Source organism: Echinops telfairi, unplaced genomic scaffold (genome assembly GCF_000313985.2).
Source record: "Echinops telfairi isolate 266 unplaced genomic scaffold, ASM31398v2 ScPeMD7_70;HRSCAF=299, whole genome shotgun sequence".
NCBI lineage: Eukaryota > Metazoa > Chordata > Mammalia > Afrosoricida > Tenrecidae > Echinops > Echinops telfairi.
The window spans coordinates 31,105,120-31,110,957 of NW_022103968.1; positions in this window are offsets into that span (position 1 = coordinate 31,105,120).

Below are 5,838 nucleotides of genomic sequence, written 5' to 3' on the forward strand. Positions count from 1 at the left end.
CCTTGCTACCTTCAAATGTTCCTGAGCTTCTCGCTGGTCTGGGACCGCCGTTGGAAATGCCCTTCCCCCGCACCTCTCGCTTCTGTCCAAACCCAGCCCACTATTCACGCCGGAATCAAATGTCCATACATCTTCCCTGATTGCCCCAACTGAAAGGAATCGCTCCCCCCTCCGCACAGCCGCGGGGCTTTTTAAGGCTGCTGAGAAGGAAGGGCAGGCAGCACCTGCCTGCAGCCCGAGTCTGCTCTGGATGAAATCCTCACTTTTCATGTCCTTACAGCCTGCCTCAGTCCAACGGGCCCTGAAATCTTCCCTTGGCTGATGCTTAGCAGCCTCCTAAACACAGAATCTCCCAGATCCCTGCTGGCTTAGAGGTTATGCACTGGGTTACTAACTGCAAGGTCAGTAGTTCCAAACCAGCTGCTGTGCATAGAAAGATGAGACTTTCTACTCTCTTAAAGTTACGGGTCTACCCTGTCCTATGGACACCCTAGGAGTCCACATCCACTAGAAGACAGTAAGACAAACAGAATCCCAGGAAACAGGCGTTCACTAAGCTTACCTCCCCCTTGCTCTCATGCCAGCCCAGTGCAGTTTCCCTCCACGCCAGGAGCCTAAACCTGAAGGATACTTGCCAGTCCTCTGAGCTGACCTCTGCAGCCCTGGACTCTCTTCACTGCTCTTCCTTCTTGGTACCAGTGTCTACCTTACCCTCTGCATCACCACCCACTCGCCCCCGCTCTTCCCCCACCTTCAAGTCTCCTCTCCTGCCAGTGCTACTATCTGTCACTCTCCTCACCCCCACCCCCACCCCACCCAGTCCTTCCTACACTAGGCCTTCTCTCTGGGAGTCCCATCCATGCTTGTAGTTAGATGATCTCATGGAATCCAACCTGTCCACCAAGTCACAGCCTGATGGCACCTCCTTGGTGGCACAGACTTCTTAAAAAGGAGCAGGGTATGGGGGGGACACTAGGAATCTCCCTCTCTCTGCCCCTTCCCAGTCCTGCTCGCTGGGGCTCTGCAGATGATTCTGACCATTGCCAGGGCCCTGCCATGTTTCCATCGACCTGGGATCCATGTGACTCTGCACCCACCAGCCTGTAATCTTCCTGCATTCCACACACCTTTCTTTCTGCGTCAGAGCATACAGCTATGTGAGTCTGAAGAGGGACCTATGGACTAGTATCAGACTTATGGACTTGAGTTGGACTGGGCTGGGATGCCTTCTTGATATATAATTACTTCTTGTTTCTCTAGTCAACCCCACCTAACACAGTTAATGTTTCCTATATTGGTATCATCAGCACCCAGAGCGTGCCTGGCACGCAGTAGGTGTTCTGTAAAACTTTTGCACAAAGAAGGGAATGTCCATTTAGAACTCTGAGCATTCAACTTTCTTGTGGTCCCTCTCCATCTAGATCAGTAGTTCTTAACCTTTCTTTTTTTTTTTTTTTTTAATTAATCAATTTATTGGGGCTCATACAATTTATCACAATACATAGATCAATTGTGTAAAGCACATCTATACATTTGTTGCCCTCATCATTCCGAAAATTCTCTTGCCTCCTGGGTTCCCGGAATCCGCTCATCTTCCTTCCCCCCCACCTTCCCTTCCCCCTCCCCTTTCCCCCATGCACCCCTAATAATTTATAAATTATTCTTGTATCTTACATTACACTGTCCGGCGCCTCCCCTCACCCACCCCGCTGTGCCCGTCCCCCAGAGAGGAGGCCATACGCGGCTCCCTGTGATCCATTCCCCCTTGCTACCTCCCCCTTCCCTCCTGGTATCGCCCCGGTCCCAAGAGGCTCCTCCGTCCTAGATTCCCTGCGCTTCCAACTCCCATCCGCAGTTCTTAACCTTTCTAATGCCGCATGACCTTTTAATACAGTTCTTCATGTGTGGTGACCCCCCAACCATAAAATTATTTTAATTGCTACTTCATCACTGTCATTTTGCTACTGTTATGAATCGGGTGACCCCTGTGAAAGGGTCGTTCGACCCCCCAAAGGGGTCAAGACCCACAGGTTGAGAACCAGTGATCTAGATGGTTTGTAGAAACTTGCAACTCCGCAAGTCCCTCGCAGAACTCATCATCGCAACCTCAAGCAACCCCACCACTCCCCAGCCAAGCCAAATATCGGAGAGTCAAGCTTGACTCCTCCTTCTCCATGGACATCACCAAGTCCTTTCTACCCCACCGATTTCTTCCCATCCCTATTACAACCAGCCTACTCCAAGTCTTCCTCCCACATCTCTCTCCTGTACTTCTGCTCCTTCCCCCTAAGCAGTCACTCCATCAGCTGTCTTCACTCTGAAGCCAGCCAGGCGATCATCCTAACTCAAAGTGCTCAAATTTGCCACAGCCACACCAGCCCAGGAGACACCATAAAATTAGGGATGACATTCGGCGTCCTGAATGTCCTTGCCTATTATCCCCATCCGCTGTTGCAAAGTTTCAAGGGGCTCTTTCTGGGATATCTCCTTGGGAGCTACCCTCTAAGTGTCCTGCGCCCTCCCCGAAGCCATCACTGTAATCACTGCTGCCAGGAACCTACTTCTCCAACTACCCTGCTCCTGGGCCGCCTGGTTCCTGATGGGACTCTGAGCTCTCTTGACCTAGGGACTCTAAAGCCAAGCTTCTCCTAGCACCCAAGAAGAAAATATGCTACCATCCCCCATACGTGCGCGGGCGAGCACACACACACACACACACATACACACACACTTTTTTTTTAACCATAAAGAACCATTTCCATATTATTTTCTTTCCATCTGTTTTTCCTCAGCTTCTATCTTTACATAAGTTTTGGAGGAGGTCATGGGCAGCACCTGCAGGTCTAAATCGGGGTCGGGGTGTTCGGTCCCTCTGGGCTACACGTGACCAGTTCCTGACCACCTTGCTGTGAATAGCACAGTTCACCCAAGAACAGAGCTTCGCAGACCACTGGGGAAGCGCGCATGCGTCGAAGATACTAGCAGCGGCCTCCACTGTGTTTTGAATGAGGAGCTTAATGGCCTGTCTCTGGGCAGCAATGGGCTCAGTTCGTGCAGCCAATAGCCTGCCATGGCCGCAGTATTTTTGGCATGACTGTTGGTTTGCCTTTTCTTCGTCCTCTGGGCAGTGAGGACGTGCGCGGGCACACACGCCCTCTTTCTGTTACCCCCAGTTCCGTGGGACTAAAATCAGCGCTGCGTTATGCCCCCTAACCTTCCAGAGAGTTCTTTAGAGAAAGTATGCACAGGTCTTGTACCTGGGAGGTGCAAACAATTCATGTGCTCAGCTGCTAATTGAAGTCCACCTGGAAGACTTGGAAGAAAGGCCTGGCGATCCACTTCAGAAAAAGGAGCTATTAGAAGCCCTGTGAACACAGTTCTTCCCTGACACCCGTCAGTCAGGATCTACTCGGCAGCATTTGGTCTTTCCGCACGGTGAAGGTGCCCTGGACATGTGCTCTCCCGTCGTACCCACAGCTGCTCAGCTCCTTTCTGACTCACCTGTGCACATCTGCTTCTATCCCTCGATTCCATGCTTACTCACAGTCAACAGACGAGCCCTGGTGGTACAATGCCTAGGCACTGAACTGTGAATTGTAAGGTCAGTGGTTCAAATCCACCTGCTGCTCTACAGGAGAACGATGTGGCTGTTTGCTCCTGTAACATTCACAGCTTTGGGAACCCTTATGGAACAGTCCTCTTCTGTCCTATAGGGTTGTGATGAGCCACAGCCAACTGTGCCGATGGATTTTGAGTTGGTTGGGCTTTTTAGGAGTCCATTGTGAGGAGATAATCAAGAGTTGATTGTGATGTGCCCAAACCTATATACTTATTATTGCAAGTTTGAATCGATTGTACTAATTAGTATAACTTCTTATTTACTTCCGTTATCTATTCCTACATAACCAACTTCCCCCAAACATAGTAGTTTAAAACAGCCATGATTTTTCTTCAGAAAGTTCCACCATAAAATTATCATATGACTGAGCAATTCCACTCCTCAGTATACGAGGGGGTACCCCCCACACACACAAAATTGAATGGCACTGGGCAGAGCAGAGCTTTCATAGTATGCATTTTCCCCACAGGTAAGCATCCAGCAACTCACTCTGAGTTAGTGCACCCAGTGCCATCACCTGGGAAGGTTCTCTCTGGTCACAGTGAGTTTTTTCATAAAAGCCATTTTGCTCAAACCTCATTTTTTGTGATGGCCAATTTAATAAGAGAACAGTGTATGACTGTGTTTTGTTTCCTGCTCCGGAAAAATACCACAGAAACTGTTGTGATATTGAACACAGCTTACAAGGACAGCACTAAGGGAAAAACTCAAGTGTACAAGTGGTTTTCTCGTTTCAAAAAAGGTGAAATGTCGATTAATGACAAACCTCGTTCTGGACGTCCATCAACTTCCTAAACAGATGAAAATGTTGACATGTAGTACATTTGGAGTTCATACCACCAAGGCAGACTGTTAATCAACCTTTCTATTTAGAATTTTTGAAATGATTGCATAATGTGAGACAAAACAGGCCTGATTTGTGGCAAACAGAGACTGGTTTTGCCACCATGACAATGCACCTGCTCATGCAGCCATCCCAGTGCACCATTTTTCCAGAAAAAACAGCATGCCTCTTTTGCCCCACACACCTTACTCACCTGACCTCGATCCATGCGACTTCTTTTTGTTTCCATGAATGAAGAGGAACATGAAAGGACAGTGATTTGACGAGGTAGAAGAGGTGAAGAAAAAAAATGAGCGAGGTGCTGTCAACCATCCCAACAGATGAGTTTGGAAAAATGTTCCCAAGAATGGAATCACAGATTTGACAAATGTATTAAGTATAATGGAGAGTACTTTGAAGGTGATAAGGTTGTTTAGTAAAAAAAAAAAAAGTTAAAGACGTAGCTTCTGGGGGGAAATTCCAGTTCTCGGGGGGGGGGGTACCCCCTCGTATGCCCCAAAGAACTGAAAGCAGGCACTCAGACCAGTCCTTCTCGCCCACCAATGTCCACTGCAGCATTATTCACAGTAGCCAAGAGGCCGCAACAGCTGAAGTGTCCACCAGCAGATGACTGGATAAGCAACAGGCCGTGCGCCCACACAACTGAGTGGGATTCAGCCGTCAAGAGAAATAAAGTTCTGATATTTTAGTGCAGCATGATGAACCTTAAAAACACTATCCTGAGTAAGTCAGACCTAAAAGGACACATTTTGTAAGGTCCCACATACATGAAGTATCTAGAAGAGGCGAATGAACCGTAACAAAAGTTGTTCAGCGGTTTCCGGGGGAGGCGGAAACAGGAAGTCATTGCGTAAGGAGTCCTGTGTTTCTGTTTAGGATGATGAAAAGCACTTAGAAACAGATAGTGGTGAGGACTCCACACCATGGTGACTGTCACAAATGCCACTAACTTGTATACTTACAGACGCCTGGAGTGGCAAATGTTTTGTTGTATGAATTTTACCACAATCAAAATTTTAAAACCATCATGATTTTTTTATTTTTCACAAATCTTTGCGTTGGCTTTGCTCAGCTGGGCGGGTTTTCTGTGGCACTGGCTAGGAGCATTTACGTGGTTGCATTCTGCTGGCAATCAGGCTGCCCCGAAAAAGGAACCACACCAGGCTTCTTGTGTGGCCACTGCACGTGGCTAGATTTAGACTTCACAGAATGACGGTGACACGGTATGTGGACTTCTTGCTTGGGCAGTGCCTTCAAGAGGAAGAGAAAACAGAAGGTTACAGATCGCTTAGAGGTTAGGCCCAGAGCTGATACGGAATCACGTCCACTGCATTCTTTGATCATAAGGAATCACAAAGGCACCCTAGATTCATGG